Consider the following 16,031-nt stretch of genomic DNA (forward strand, 5'->3'; position numbering starts at 1 on the left):
TCACAGTTTCGGAGGCCCGGAAATGCCAGGATAGCACTAACCCCCCCCCCCCCAAATGACCCCTTTTTGAACAGTAGACACCCCAAGGAATTTAAAAAGAGGCATGGGGAGTATTTTGCAGATCTAACTTTTTCTCACAAGGTTTTGAAATACAAAAAAAAAAAGAAAAAATTGTTTTTGTTTTCTTTCTTCATTTTCCAAAAACTTGTGGCAACAAACGAGATCTGCAAAATATTATTATTATACAGTATTTATAAAGCACCGACAGTTCGCTCAGCTCTGTGCATTACAATGGGAGACAGAACATGCAACAGTACAATAACAATACAATGCGATACACGAGGGGTTCGAGGGCCCTGCTCCTTGGAGCTTACAATCTAGGAGGGAGGGGATAGTGGTACAGGAGGAAATAGCTGTGGGGGATGGAGTGGTAGGAAGAGTGGAGGAGGTCAGGAATTAGCAATGGGGGGGTAGGCTTCCCTAAAGAGGTGGGTTTTCAGGGTGCGCCTAAAGGAGAGGAGAGTAGGTGATAGTCTAATGGATTGGGGTAGGGAGTTCCAGAGTATGGGTGACGCCCTGGAGAAGTCCTGGAGGCGGGCATGGGAGGAGTAGACTAGGGAACAAGAGAGAAGGAGGTCTTGTGAGGAGTGGAGAGTGCGTGTAGGGTGGTACTTGGATATTAGGTCAGTGATGTAGTTTGGGGCAGTATGATGGACAGCTTTGTACGTCAGTGTTAGGAGTCTGAATTTGATCCATTGGGCAATCGGAAGCCAGTGGAGGGATTGGCAGAGGGGGGTGGCAGAAACAGAGCGGTTGGTAAGGTGGATGAGTCTGGCTGCCGTATTCAGGATCGACTGAAGCGGGGATAGCCTGTGGCGAGGCAGGCCAGTGAGGAGGGAGTTGCAGTAATCGAGTCGTGATATGATGAGAGAGCGGATAAGCTTAGTGGTTTCTGGGGTTAGGAACCTGCGTATTTTGGCGATGTTGCGGAGCTGGAGTCTGCATGAGTTTGTTAGTGATTGGACTTGAGGATGGAAGGATAGATTGGAGTCAAGAATGACACCAAGTACTCTGGCCTGGGGGGCGGGCCTGATGGTGGCATTGTTGGACGTGATGGAGAAGTCAGTGGGGGGTGGTGTGCGGGCTGGGGGGAAGACTAGGAGCTCGGTTTTGGAGAGGTTCAGTTTAAGGAAGTGGAGCGCCATCCAGTCTGATATGTCGTTCAGTAGGCTTGTGATTCGGGCGGAGACTTAGGGGGTGAGGCGAGGGGTCGATAGATTTGCGTGTCGTCGGCATAGAGGTGGTAGTTGAAGCTGTGAGAGTGTATGAGTTGGCCAAGGGAGGAGGTGTGGATGGAGAAATACTCATCATGCTTATCAATTTCCTTGGGGTGTCTACTTTCCAAAAAGTGGTTTGGTGCTATCCTGGCATTTCATGGCCTCTGAAACTGTGATAGGTAGTCAGGAAGTGTAATGAGGAAATAAAGCCCTTTAAAAGCCTGAAGGAGCTTATTTGATTTTGGTGTCCTGTACTTGGCTAGACTGTCAAAAAGTCTCTCACATGTGGTATCCCCAAGTGACAATTTTGTGCAAAAAAATTTTTTTTTCTCATTTTCCAAAAACTTTACAAAAAAAATTAATTCTATTGACTCAACATGCCTCTCAGCAAATAGTTTGGGGTGTCTACTTTCCAAAAAGGGGTAGTTTTGGGGGTGGGGGCAATTTATGCCCAGCATTAGAAGTTTATGCCACACATCACTCACTCTTCTAACCACCTAAAGACCAAGCCTTTTCTGACACTTTTTGTTCACATTAAAAAAAAAAATCAGTATTTTTTGCTAGGAAATTACTTTGAACCCCCCAACATTATATATATATTTTTTAAAGCAGACACCCAAGTGAATAAAATGGTGGGTGATGCAATTTTTTACGTCACATAGTACTCATGTTTTTTCAAACGCAATTTTTTTTTTTAAAAATACACTTTTTTTTACTTTTAATGCACAAAAACACAATATATTGACCAATTACTTGGTAAACTATAAAAGATGATTGTATGTCAAGTAAATATACACAAAACATGATATGCTTTAAAACTGTGCATGCCCCGTGCAATGGCGACAAACTACATACATTTTTAATACCCATAGGTAAAGCTTTAAAAGCCTTTACAAGCTACCATTTTAGATTTACAGAGGAGGTCTAGTGCTAGAATTACTGCCCTTGATCTGACGTTCGCGGCAATACCTCACATGCATGGTACCTGTCCCTTTCATTTTTTTTTTTAATCACTTTAAATACTATCATAGGGAATGCAAATATCCCCTATACATATTTAAGAACTGACAAACCACCGGATCAAGCAGATGGCCGGGGGCCATCGTCGGAATTGGAGCCTTTTTTAAAATTATTTTTTTGAGGCGGCGAACATCGTGATTGACGTTGGAATTACTGTGGGGGACATTCTTTTATTTTTTTCATTTAATAAAGGACTTGTCAAAGACCGTGCCCTGTCATTTTTCACACTACACTTTTTGTTTTTTTGTGAATGAGTAGAGGTACCATGTACCCCATACTCATTCACATGGGGGGGCGGGATTTGGGGCTTCCAGATTCCAATATTCCCCCTGCCCGCAGACCCACACAACCACCAGCCAGGGTTCTGGGGAAGAGGCCCCATGCCGCAAAGCACCCCCCCCCCATGTTGAGGGCATGTGGTCTGATATGGTTCGGGGAGGGGGCGCTAGATCATCCCCCCCCCTTTCCTGACCTGCCAGGCTGCATGCTCGGATAAGGGTCTGGTATGGATTTTGGGGGGACCCCCACACCATTTTTTTTTTTTTTAATTTTGGCGTGGGAGTTCCCCTCAAAATCCATTCCAGACCCGAAGGGGTTAGTATGGATGGGAGGGGGGACCCCACAACGTTTTTTTATTTATTATGGTGCTGGTTTTTAAATGTAATTACAGCTTTTTATTTTCTTTACTATAGCTCAGAGATTCAGCTGTCACTTACCCCCAGCTAAAAGAAAAAAAGTTTCCTTTTAGTATATTTCCCTCAGTTAAAAGAAACAATGTTTCCTTTTAGTTTCTTAACTCTGGAGAAAGTGACAGCTAATTCTGTGAGCTATAGTGAAGAGAAAAAAAAGCCGGCAATCGCATTTACAAATCAGCACCAATATACACTTCGTATTGCGAAGAAAATTTGTAAAAAATTTTGTAAACCAAGGCATTATTTTCAATGGAAAAAAAAATAGAAAAAACAGCGCAAAAAAATATATAAAAATAAATAAGATCACAAAACTTAAATTAAAAATATATAAAATAATATATAAAATAATGCCCAAATAAAGGCGTTTGTAAAACGAGGTACACCTGTATTCTTTTTTTTTTTTAAATCTGGGGTCTATCAGACTCTAGATATCTCCTCTGCTCTTATATTATCTAATCTCACCAAGATCGGTGTGATCAGATGCTTTCCCAATTTACAAATGGCACGGTTTATATCCTGCAAAACTGAAGTGATGAAATGCTGTGAGAACTGTGAGATACAGGAGGAGGCACTGCAGAGAAGACAACCTGAACAGCAGCTGACAGGAACACAGGGCAGGCTGGAAGCATAGTCTGAGACAAACGAGGAATAATGATGAAGATAGACAACAAGTAGAGTTGTGGTCAGTAGGCAGACCAAGGTCACTCCGCAGAAGCAGCAAAGACTAGCTGGGTCAGAAGGAGCCAGGCACATGACAACAGGGTCTGGAACAAGCTGGATCAGTAAAAAATAAGCAAGTATAAAGTTGTCAAGGCATGCTGGGTCAACAACAGGAAGACAGGGCAGAGACTAGTTCAAGGGCAGGCCATCTTGGAAACAGATAAGCAAATCTCAGGAACAGGTTCAGGTTTGGGGCACAGAATAACAGCTGAAGACCACTGAGCAAATCCCTAACTTAGCTTAGCTCCTAAATGTGCCAAATCTGGAATTAGATGTGTGTGTTCTTGCACCCATGCATCCATGCAGAGCAAACTAGCATGTTCGCGCACACAAGAGGCTAGTGATGACCCTTGATCATCAGCTGTATATCATCAGATGAACAGGGATACAACTCGTCTTCAGATGCTGTCCTGATAGCCATAGACTAGGGTCAGTTCTTCTCAGTCTGCTTTGGGTCCCATACTTCAAACTACAACATTATATCATAGTGTCTGCACAGCCAGAAATCTTGCAGGTAAACGCCTCTATTAACTAAAGTGTAAAAGTAGGCAAAAGGAGGAATATATATCTTTGACTCCAGAACAGGACACAGGCTGAGAATTCATAGACTCTGAGGTATAGGCTCGAACCTTTAGGTGACTGGACACTGGCCAACTTTTGGAAGACATGCTTTATGGGCACCTCCGCTATAACAATGCGCCACTCCATGAATCCTCAGTTTTTTAGCAAGCAATAAAGAGTACCTAAGGAATAGAAAGGAGGGTGGCCTCTCTCTTGTACTGAACTTTTTAGGTCATTAAAAATTCCTCTTAACCTAATTGCATAGTATAGGACACAGACTGAGTATTCATAGACCTTTGGATGTCCCCGAGCAGTGACTGAGAAGGGTGGGCAACAAATAGGTAAACAGAACTGTGCCAACAGACCCAGCTTAGAGAACTGCTGTAAGCAACTTGCAGCCGGATGCTGCATCTGCAGAAGATTGGACATCCACGTAGTACAGGCTACAAAGGCCTGGTGCCAAAATGGCCCAGAAACACCAACCAATCTGGTAGAGTGAGTGAGTAGAAGTGCAAGAGGAGTTTTGCCCTTTAGATTGAAAGCTCTAGCAATCGGCTGATCCAGCAAGCAATGGTATGACTTGAAAGCAGGGTGTTCCTTGCGAGGTCCTGAGGGCAGAAAAAATAGGGAATCTATCTTCCTGCTGCTTTGAGGTAGACTCAAAATTTCCTTGAGTTGATTTGGAGTGAAGCATAAAGTTGGGGGAGCTATATGTTCACTGAGGTGATAGTTTGATACCACCTTGGGAAAAAAGGATGTCCTTGTGCGTAGGACTACTTTGTCAGTTTGAATAAGAAGGAATGGCACCAACTATGAGAAACATTTGTCAGATGTGATGGTAACCAGAAATGCCACCTTGCAAAAGAAGTCATCTAAGGGTATATCCAATGGGTTCAAAGGGTGATTTCTGCAAGGAAAAGCACATGGTGCAGCAAGGGGGACTTGATCTGAGGAATACCTTTTTCTTTTTTACCTTTTTCCTTTATTTTTCCAGCCTAGTGGGTGTTGTCTTAGATATATTTTTCTGAAAAGATGCTTCTTAAAGGAAAAGTACAGCCAAACCTGTGGATCACAGGAGTGCAATTCGTTCTTTAAAGTCAAGATCCATCCCAGAGTCTGGAGCGCCACCTGGCTCAGCCTCTCAGCAAGCCTGAGCCAGTCGCTCCATCACCCCTCCACAGCCCAGTGCAGACCAGTTGTTCTCACACTTAGAGCCAACGGGGGACCGATGCTGCATCCACTTACAGTGAAGGAAATAAGTATTTGATCCCCTGCTGATTTTGAATGTTTGCCCACTCACAAAGAAATGATCAGTCTAAAAATCGAATGGTAGGTGTATTGGAACACAGAGTCAGAATAGCAACAAAAAATTCAAAAGAATGCATGTCTAACAAATTATGCACTGATTTGCAATGTTCATGAGGGAAATAAGTATTTGATCCCCTTCACAAAACATGACTTTAGTACTTGGTGGCAAATCCCTTGTTGGCAATCACAGAGGTCAGACATTTCCTGTAGTTGGCCACCAGGTTTTGCACACATCTCAGGAGGGATTTTGGCCCACTCCTCTTGGCAGATCCTCTCCAAGTCATTAAGGTTTGGTGGCTGACGTTTGGCAACTCAAACTTTCAGCTCACTCCACAGATTTTCAATTGGATTAAGGTCTTGAGACTGGCTAGGCCACTCCAGGACCTTAATATGCTTCTTCTTGAGCCACTCCTTTGTTGCCTTGGCCGTGTGTTTTGGGCCATTGTCATGCTGGAACACCCATCCACGACCCATTTTCAATGCCCTGGCTGAGTGAAGAAGGTTCTCACCCAAGATTTGATGGTACATTGCCCCGTCCATCATCCCTTTGATGCGGTGCAGCTGTCCTGTCCCCTTAGCAGAAAAATACCCCCAAAGCAGAATGTTTCCACCACCATAGACTCTGCAGAGACTATCTTTACTGCTGCATTAACTCTGCAAAGGTTATCTTCACTGCTACATAAACTCTGCAAAGGCTATCTTCACTGCTGCATTAACTCTGCATATTATGAAACGCTTTTGAATAAAGTCTTTAAGGAACTTCTGCACTATGATTTTTTACTTTTGTTTTGGGTACTAACAATTGATTTGGGAGTTTGACACTAAAAGGTGTTTCCATTTTTTTCTTTCTTTTTTTTGGTTATTTTTTCAGTGTTGCATTAAAACAATGTGCAAAAATGGAAAAAAAAATTTTGGAAGCGGTAGCAACGACCCTTTAAAAAAAAAATCTAAATCCCCTGCAAGTTAAGAGCCTAATGTGCTAGTATGCTTCATATACTAGCACATTATGAAAGACTTACCTTAAAACGAAGTCCTCTGGAGGCACACTGTCACTGCTGACAGGGCATCCATCTTCGCCGAGTTCCTTCTGGGCTTGCAGGCTCTGTCCATTTGAATGGCTAGGCCACGATGACGACACCCTGGCAGTGATGTCACTGGCTGCAGAAGTAGTGAATATCTCCTAGACAGTGCACATTTAGGAGATATTCCTTGTATGTACAGGTAAGCTTTACTATAGGCTTACCTCTATGTACAAATGAGCAATCAGTGTTTACTACTGCTTTAATATAGCACATATTAAGTGTCATTATAAATGGGACAAATTATATAAGAAAAGTATACTTTTTATTTACAAAACAGCTGCTATTTTAAAACAATGGTCAAAATAGTAAAAAGAAGTAAAACAATAGTATTACTTATTTTAGTTATTGAATACACAGGCCCATAGTGGAAATGTAAAAATTGCCCATGTCTATAAGGGGTATAAAAGTAAGAAAAGTATGAGAGCTGAAGTGGTTATACTTCAGACATCTAGGGTATGATGTTCTCTTTGCCATCAACATGTGTGGTGTTGTCATGCCAGGATCAAAAAGCTCTCTAAAACCCTTAAAAAAGAAGGCTGTGGATGCCTATGAGTCATACAAGGGATTCAATAAGATCGACAAATTATCTGAAATGATCTATTCCACTGTGAGGAAAATAATATAAAACAACTGTCGTAGATTTCAAATGACTACTAATTTGTCCAGGACTTGCTGCCCCAGCAAATTCAGGCCAAGGGCTGATCATTTAATGCTAAAAGAAGAGTCCAAGAACCCTAAAAGTAGATCTTGCAATGCATATGCCAGCTTGAAAAACCCCTGCTTATGGGCCAGGTAAAACCGCTGCCTCACCTTCCTGTTTTCCTGTAGGCAAAAAGGTCTATTTCCGGGCTGCCAAAAACCTTATCTGAAAAAAGACCTGAGAAATTCTGCTTTCATGTTGGCCGACCCCTTTATGTCGACCACCAACACTGAAAGGACCCTGCTCTCTGCCCATCCTAAGATCTCCTGAGCTAGGTCCAGGAGCTGTGAGAATCCGCAGATCATCAGATCATCTAGGTAAGGGATGAGGGAAATCCCCTGAAGGTGTAAATATGCTACTACCTCAGCCAAGACCTTGGTGAATATTCTTGGACTGGCCGGCAGCCCAAAAGAGAGGGCTCGGAACTGCCAATGACTGACCCTGTTTAGTGAAAATAGCGAACCATAAGAAGGCTTGGAATTCTGGGGTGTGGAGGGGTGGGAGAAGGCCTCCCTGAGGTCCACAGTGGCCATAAAAACTCCCTTGAGCAGAAGTTTCCGTACACTGTAAATACTTTCCATATGGAACTTTTTAAACCACAGGAAACTGTTCAACCTTCTTAGGTTTATGATCAAGCGGAATTTCCCCAAAGGTTTCGTGTCCACGAAGACGTGGGAATAAAATCCCTGAAAGAGCTGGTTGTTTGACACAGGGACAATTACCTCCTGATCTGCTAAATCCCTGATCCCTCTAAAGAGACCTTCTGCCTTTGTCCTGTCTCTAGGGGGACAAGTCAACACAAAAGGAATGAGGAGGGAGTGAAGAGAATTCCAACTGGTACCCCTCCCTTATCAACTGCAGGATGTAAGGGCTCTCCGAAATTTTCCCCCATTGTTGGAGAAACCTGGACAGCCTTCCACCCACCCTGAGATCTATGTCATTTGGGGTCCTTACTGGTGGGCTTGGAGCCGGAAAAAAGGAAGCTCCCTTTCTGTCTCCCCTTGTTGGGCCATTTTTTATGCAACTCCTTCCTAAATCTTTGCTTGCCCTGATTAAGGGGGGGCTCGAAAAAACTTCTTCCCTTTATCCTTTTTGGCCTTGACAGGGAACTTTTTCCCCTTTTCGGCAGACCCCAATAAAACCTGGTCCAGCCCTGAGCCAGACAGTAAGAAACCCTCAAAGTGCAGAACACAGAGTCGGGCTCTTGATCGCCCTCCAAGGTCTTAACCCACACTGCCCTCTGGGCTGAGTTGAGAAGTGCTGCAGTCTTAGCTGATGTCCTCACGATCTCCATCACAGCATCTGCTAAGTAGGCGACTGCCTTACTGACCAACTCCAGGGATTCTAACACCTCTTCTGTCTGGGCTTCCCCTTCTTTCTTGGTATCCCGAGAGAGGTGATCAATTACTCTATGCATGCAAGCATCAGTATTCCTAGCACTGCAAGCGGATGCCAAGACTGGGGCCATAGTAGCGGCATCGGTATCTGACGCTCTACACAACAGTGTCTCATACCTACGGTCCACCTGATCCCTGAAGTTATCTGAATCCTCAAAAGACAGGTCAGATTTTTTGGATACTTGTGATGACACAGCATCTAGCATGGGAGTCTTAAAGAATTTCTCTTCCTCAAAGGGGTACCGCCTTTTCCAGTGCACGAGTAGTACCCTAGCCTGCGGCCTCATCAACCCCCTATACATCTTATCTTAGGCTGAGACCTGCGTTGGTGGTTTTGGGATGTCCTCTGAGGCATAACTAGCCCTTAAGAATCCCTCCATATCTTCCACCACAACAAGGTGTCTGCCCGGTCTAGAATCCTCGCTAGCCTGGCTAGCACCTTCCAATTCTTCCCCCTCTCCCAAGGAGCTTTGGTCAGAGATTTCAGTCTCCTCTAAGTCTTCCTCCTCTGTGACCTGAGAAGATGAGGATTCCAGACCCCCCCACACTGCTTCCCAGTCCAAGTCCCCTCCTGGGAAGATAATCCTTCCCTAGGGGACCGAGTATCCACCTCCCTGGATGTCAGAGCTGTGTTAAAGGATTGTAAGGTGGCTAACATCTCCGTTTGCACCAACAGAAAATCCATAACCGCAAGTTTCTTTCCCTGACAACTTGCGGATACATTTGTAACAAAAAAGTCTGGCATGATCTTGCGGGACTTTATCATTGCAGCCATTGAGCAATAACCACACCGTTTGGAGCTGGGGGGGCGGCTTTAGCCTTAGGTGTCTTGTGTGCACTCTCCTGGGTGGTTCCACACAACTCTAAAGAGAGACAAACAAGGGCCACCAGTTAGCTCAGTATCTCTTAAGAACACCAGTAGGGGAGTGGGTAAGGACTCTACCCCCCTCCACTCTCACACCAGCAGAGTTAGACTCACCACCCATTGTCTTCTCACTGGCTGCAGCCACTGCCTCGCCTTCCATCTCAACAGGGCCCTTCAGGGCTGCAACACCTTCACCAGTCTCCTGAAGTGATTTCTGGAGGCTCCTCGCTAGTCTCATGAAAAAGGGAATGCGCCGCCATCTTTACAGCAGAAGTCCTGCGTTAACCTGAAATCCGACTGAGAACAAGGTTTGGTCCGCAGCCTCGCTCCCGCTTCTGGTCCTGCACCCACAGAAACCAGGTTCTCTACCTGGCTGCCCACCAGCCCTTAGCATAGCTAACGTCAGACTTCACCATGGCTGCCCTGCCTGCCTTAAGGATGACCGCCACACAGTTTTTGGCCAGCATTCCCACAGCACCTCGCGGCCTGGTCCTCTTCTGTTCTGCCTTCCTGCTGCCATGAATGAGGGAAGAAGGGCACCTGTCCTTGGAACACCAGGCATACCTCCCCTGTGCCCAGAAAGCTCCTACATCCAGGGACCCCTGGAGTGGGTGAGTGACCTGGTTCACAGCCTGCCCTCCCCGGCTCAGCTGCCTAACCCCCCAGGAGGGACCTTCCAGCCCCAGGCCTCAGGTCTCCAAAAGAGAAACAAACATTTTGTTGCCAGGGAAACACAATCAAAAACTGAGGAGTCGAGGGAAGGGCGGAGAATTTAAACTGTGTTGTTCTTTTTATTGCTTTTCCTGTCAGGTGGAACTAGTCATCTCTCAGGTGTGCCATCCTGGAAGATGACTAGAGAAATAAAGGTTATTTCATGTTGCAGTGTACTCCACTGAGAAAAAAAAAACGCAGTTATTTACCTGTTAACTGTATTTCCAGGAATCTTCTAGGACAGCTCACTTGAGAGATAGGGCTCCTCCCAGGAAACACCCACTCCACCTTTTTTTCCCTTTATAGGCGTCCTCTCTCCCATTGGCCCCCAGTATAAGAATATGACCGAAGGCCTAGGAGAAAACAAAGAAGAAAACCGGTAATAAAGATATCCCCTCATAGGTTCGCAACATACCTGCACATAATTGTGTGATCAAACAGTAATCGGGGGGAAGTTACTCTGTCCTAGAAGATTCCTGGAAATACAGTTAACAGGTAAATAACTGCGTTTTCCCTAGTCATCTTCTAGGACAGCTCACTTGAGAGGAGTAGAATAGAAATACGTACATTAGGGCGGGCACCCTGCTTGTAGGACCTTCCTGCCAAATGCCTGGTCCTTGCTGCTGATCAGATCCAGCCTGTAATGCTTAGTAAAGGTGGCGAAACTGGACCACGTTGCGGCTCTGCAGATCTGTCCGGGGGAGGCCCCCCTTTTTCCGCCCAGGACGCCGTGGTGGCCCTCGTGGAGTGGGCTTTTAGGCCGGGCGGTGGTGACAGGCCTGCCGTCTTGTAACCTTCCGAAACTGCCTCCCTGATCCATCTGGCGATGGTGCCCTTGGAGGCACCGTCCCCCTTCCTTGGCCCCTGGAATAGGACGAAAAGCCGGGACGAGTGTCTCCATGTCTTTGTGCGTTCGATGTATGTAATCAAACATCTTCTAACGTCTAACCTGCTATAGTCCTCCGTGCTGCCCCGATCGGCCTCCAGGGAAGGTATTACTATTTCCTGAGATCTATGGAAGTGTGACGCGACCTTAGGTAGAAAGGCCGCGTCCGTGCGGAGGATGATTCTATCCAATAAGATGGTGCAGTACGGCTCAATCACTGAAAGGGCATGCAACTCGCTGACTCTGCGGGCAGAAACTAGTGCTGTGAGGAGGATGGTTTTAAGAGTCAAAGATCTGAGCGAACACTCATCCAGCGGTTCGAAAGGCCCTTGCTGAAAGCTCTGTGACCTGTGAGCTCAGGACTGTGCCCAGGTCCCATGTGGGGTATTTTGGCATGGACGGGGCACGGCGCCTTCAGGAATCTGATTACTAATGGGTCTGCAGCCAACCTCAGCTCCAGAAAGTTCGACAGAGCCGCTACCTGTACTTTGAGGGTATTGGCGGCCAGATTCTTATCCGCCCCGGCTTGAAGGAATTCAAGAACTGTATGCAAAATGGGGGCGCCCAGTGCCTCGTTTCTGACCTTCCAGGCGGAAAACTTCTTCCAGACCTTGTCGTACAAGGCGTTCGTCGACCTCTTCCGGCCATCCAAGAGGGTGGCGACCACTCTTGCCGACAGCCCCTTTTCTGCTAGCCTGTCCCGCTCAGAAGCCACGCCGCTAAGGACAGCCTTTCTGGATGAGGATGCAACACTCTCCCTTGGGTGAGTAAATCGCGTGTGGGTGGTATCATCCATGGGTCTGCTAAACTTAGCTCCTTCAACCGGGAGAACCAAGATCTCTTGGGCCAGAATGGCGCGATCAGAATAACTTTGGCTTGAGACAACTGGATCTTCTGTACCACCTTCGGCAGTAGTCTGAATGGAGGGAAGGCATAAAGGAGGTCTCCTTCCCACTGCTGGTCTAGCGCATCTATCCCCGCGCTTTTGGGGTCCTTCTGCAGGCAGAAGTATCTCTCCCGCTTTGTGTTCTGGCCGTTGGCAAAGAGATCCATGGAGGGGGAGCCCCACCTGGCGCATATCTGATCGAACGCTGACTGGCTGAGGCACCATTCTGTCTGGATGACCTCTCTTCGGCTCAGCTGATCCGCCAACTGGTTCAGGTCCCCTTTCAGATGTACTGCCGTGATGAACTCTAGGTTTTCCTCCGCCCAGCTCAGGAGGGATCCGGACAACTCCATTAGCCTTGGGGACCTTGTGCCTCCCTGCCTGTTCAAATATGCCACTGCTGTGGTATTGTCGGAGAGAATCTGGACACCTCTCCCCCTTATCTTTTCCTGAAAGGTCGTAAGTGCCTTGAAAACTGCCAACAGCTCCCTGTAATTTGACGACTTGCTGGAGTCTACTGCACCCCACATGCCCTGGGCCAGGCCGTCTTCCATATGGGCGCCCCAACCAGTCATGCTTGCATCCGTGGTGATCCGCACTGGGCTGGCCAGCCTCCAACTTCTTCCTTGTTCCAAGGTGAGGATGCTTCCCCACCACCTTAGCGATTCCCTCACTTTGTGCGTGATGCGGATCCTGGAACTCAGACCCGCTCGGCTGCCGTCCCAGTGGGAAAGGGTGTGATTTTGCAGAACCCTGGAGTGAAGTTGCGCCCATTGCACCCCTGGTATTGCCGCTGTCATCCTCCCGATTATCCTCATCGCGGTCCTGACCGTGCAGGTCGACATCCTCTAGAGGGCCCTTGTGTCCTGCCGCAGGTTGAGGGCTTTTTCTGATGTCAGGTACGAGCGGGCATGTGCGGAGTCCAGGACGTACCCCAAGTACGTAATCCTCCTGGAGGGGGTTAGCTGTGACTTCTCTTTGTTGATAAGCCACCCCAAACTTTCCAGAAAAGATATCGTACGTTCGATGTGGGATCTCAGGCCTCCTTCTGTGTCCGCAAATAAAAGCAGGTCGTCCAAATAGGGGATGATGTTTATCCCTTCCAGTCTCAAGACTCTTAAAGGCTCCGCTAGAATCTTGGTAAATATCCTCGGGGCCGACGACAGGCCGAAGGGGAGTGTGTTGAACTGAAATAGCACAGGACCCTTTTCGCCTTCCAGCGCAAACCTCAGGAATCTCCTGGATTCTTCTCTTATCGGGACATGCAGGTATGCGTCTTGCAGATCTATCGAGGCCATAAACACCCCAGGTGATAGGAGTTCCTTCACCGTGTATATGGATTCCATACGGAACTTGCTGGGCCTCACGAACTCGTTCACCTTCCGCAGATTCAATATCATCCTGTAAGTACCTGACGGTTTTTTCCTTAGAAAGAAATGGGAGAAGAATCCACTTCCCCTTTCCTCTTCTCTCAACTGGCAGATTACATTCTGACTGAGCATATTCTGTAGGAGGTCCACCAATGCATCTGCCATGGCCCTGTCCTTTGGCAGGGGTGTTGCAAAGAATCTCTGAGGGGGGGCCCTTGTGAACTCTATTCTGTACCCCCTGTGAATGGCCTCCAGAATGTAGGTGTTCTGGGTTATCCTTAGCCATTGTGCGTGGAAGCGCCCCAGCCTCGCTCCCACCTGGCCTCTCCAGTCACTTCGGCTGGGTTTTGGGTCTATTCTGGCTTGGGTTGAAGAGGAACCCTCCCCTGCCTCTCGGCTCGTTCCTGCCTCTTCTCGCGCCCCAGCCTGGGCGCTGGGTTTGGAACCTAGCTTCCCTCGATGTGTATCGCCTGGATGGGCGAAACCCCTTCCGTCCAACCTGCCTGCTGGGGACCGGGAAGCTCTTTTTCCTGTTGGCCGACCTTTCCAGGACTGAATTCAGCTCCGGGCCAAAAAGGAGTTTTCCTTCAAACGGCAGGCCACAGAGTTTAGACTTGGAGGCCAGGTCCCCCTGCCAAGATTTCAGCCAGATAGCCCTCCTTGCCGTGTTTATGAGCGCTGTAGATCTAGCAAAGAGTCTGATGGTCTCTGCTGATGCGTCTGCGATGAAGGCTACCGCTTTCTCCAGCACCGGCAGCGATTTCAGAATCTCTTCCCCCGGGGTGCCTTGTTCCAGATCTGAACGGAGCTGCCCCAACCACACATCCAGGGTTCTGGACACGCAGGTCGTCGCCACTGCAGGTTTGAAATTTACTGCGGACGCTTCCCATGCCCTCTTCAGGAACGCATCCGCTTTCCGATCCATCGGGTCCTTTAGGGACCCACCGTCTTCAAAGGACAGGTCCGTTTCCTTCGAGATCCTCGAGAGAGAGGGGCGTCTGGCTTCGGGCAAGTCTCCCAAACCGAGGCATCTTCCTCCTTAAAGGGGAAACGTCTCTTGAGGTTCTTGGGAAGGAAAGCCTTCTTCTCCGGCTCTTCCCATTCTCTCCTGATCGTGGACCATAGGGCAGGGTGCACTGGGAATGTACGGCTGCTTTTTGCCTGTAGCCCTGCGTACAGTTGGTCGTGGAGAGAGAGGTCCTGCTGTTCCTCCTCCAGATCCAGGGTCTCGTAGATCACCTTTAACAGGTCCTCCGTGTCTTCCACCTGAAAAAGGAACCTGTCTGCCTTTGGGCCCTGAGCCTCAATCTCACCCTCCTCCGAATCTGAGGTGTCCGACTGTTCGGCTTCTTCCCAGTCCCTTACAGTCGCTACCTTGTCCAGCTTCCTCTTTTTCCCCCCTTGGGTGCTGCCTGAAGTGCCCGGTTGGGGCTCATCCTGGGCCGGCCCCGGCTTCTGTTCCCTGAAGCTTTGAAATGTCTTGGACATCTCTTGCGTCATATTCTGTAGGAAGTCTTTGAAAAGAGATCCAGACTCCTTCTTGATGAGCTTGTCTATACACCCCTGGCAGAGCTGCTTCCTCCAGGAGCTCGCCAGTTTCTTCCTACAAGTGGCACACTTCTTTTTCTGCTCACAAGGAGCTTCTTTCTCCCCTCTATCCTCCTCCTGTGGGCCCATCTGGGGACAAGGAGATACATGCGTTCATGCGTTTGTGAAAGTAACGCCTCCCCCCCCCTGTGCCACTGTGAAAGTTCCAGCCGTGGGCCTGGGGGGGGGAGAGGGGGGCTGTGTGTGCGTGGGGGTACCCAATTATCCCGGGGGGGTGGGGGGGGAGGGGGGGGAAATAAAGAAGAGTGGCCAAACAAAGGCCCTTACCTTACTGCAGGCCTCCCCCGCTCCTGACAGATCTGCCTCCATGCTGCCGCAGACTCTGCCTCAGTGCGGCGGTTTTTCAGGGGCTGGTGGGCTCCGCCCCCCCCCCGCGATCCCCCCTCGCCGACCTCCCTCTCACGGCCGCCGGTGGAGAAGCGGCCGTGGCACGGGTTCCTTCCACGGTCCGCCGCCCATTTCCAAGATGGCGGCGGCCGTTCCATGCTCCTGCGCCGGAAGTGACGTCACCCGGCGCCCGGAAGTGACGCGTTCGCAGCGTCCAGACCTTCCGCAGCCGCGCCTCCTGGCCATGCTGCGTGGATCCAGGAGCAGGTAAGACTTACCTGAAACCCCCGCAGGGAAAGGCACCAATGCCTCGGTCGGCGGAGCGGGCTCTACCCTCCTGGAGAGCCCCACTGGGACCATCTGGGGCCGACGCCCCCACCCTACAAAGGGCACTCCAGGATGAATCTGGCTGAAAGGTCCCCCCCTCACAAGGCCCCTGCCTCGCTTGGAGGAAGGGGGGGCCTCAGCCAGGGACCCTCTGTACTCCGCCAGAGAGCCCAGACTAAAAATAAAAAACGGGCGTAGCTCCTTCCTGGCCGGAGGAAACACTAAAACTGGGGGCCAATGGGAGAGAGGACGCCTATAAAGGGAAAAAAAGGTGGAGCGGGTGTTTCCTGGGAG

At 48.6% G+C, this 16,031-nt stretch overlaps 1 protein-coding gene across 4 annotated transcripts in view; it reads right to left on the bottom strand.

Moving 5' to 3' along the window:
* The window catches only part of FANCC (FA complementation group C), a 307,766-nt gene that overhangs the window by 237,008 nt on the left and 54,727 nt on the right, over positions 1-16,031 (bottom strand). The gene's annotated exons all lie outside the window — the stretch shown is intronic.

This window comes from Staurois parvus, unplaced genomic scaffold (genome assembly GCF_062004578.1).
Source record: "Staurois parvus isolate SC_StPar_1 unplaced genomic scaffold, SC_StPar_1.0 ptg001432l, whole genome shotgun sequence".
Taxonomy (NCBI): Eukaryota; Metazoa; Chordata; class Amphibia; order Anura; family Ranidae; genus Staurois; species Staurois parvus.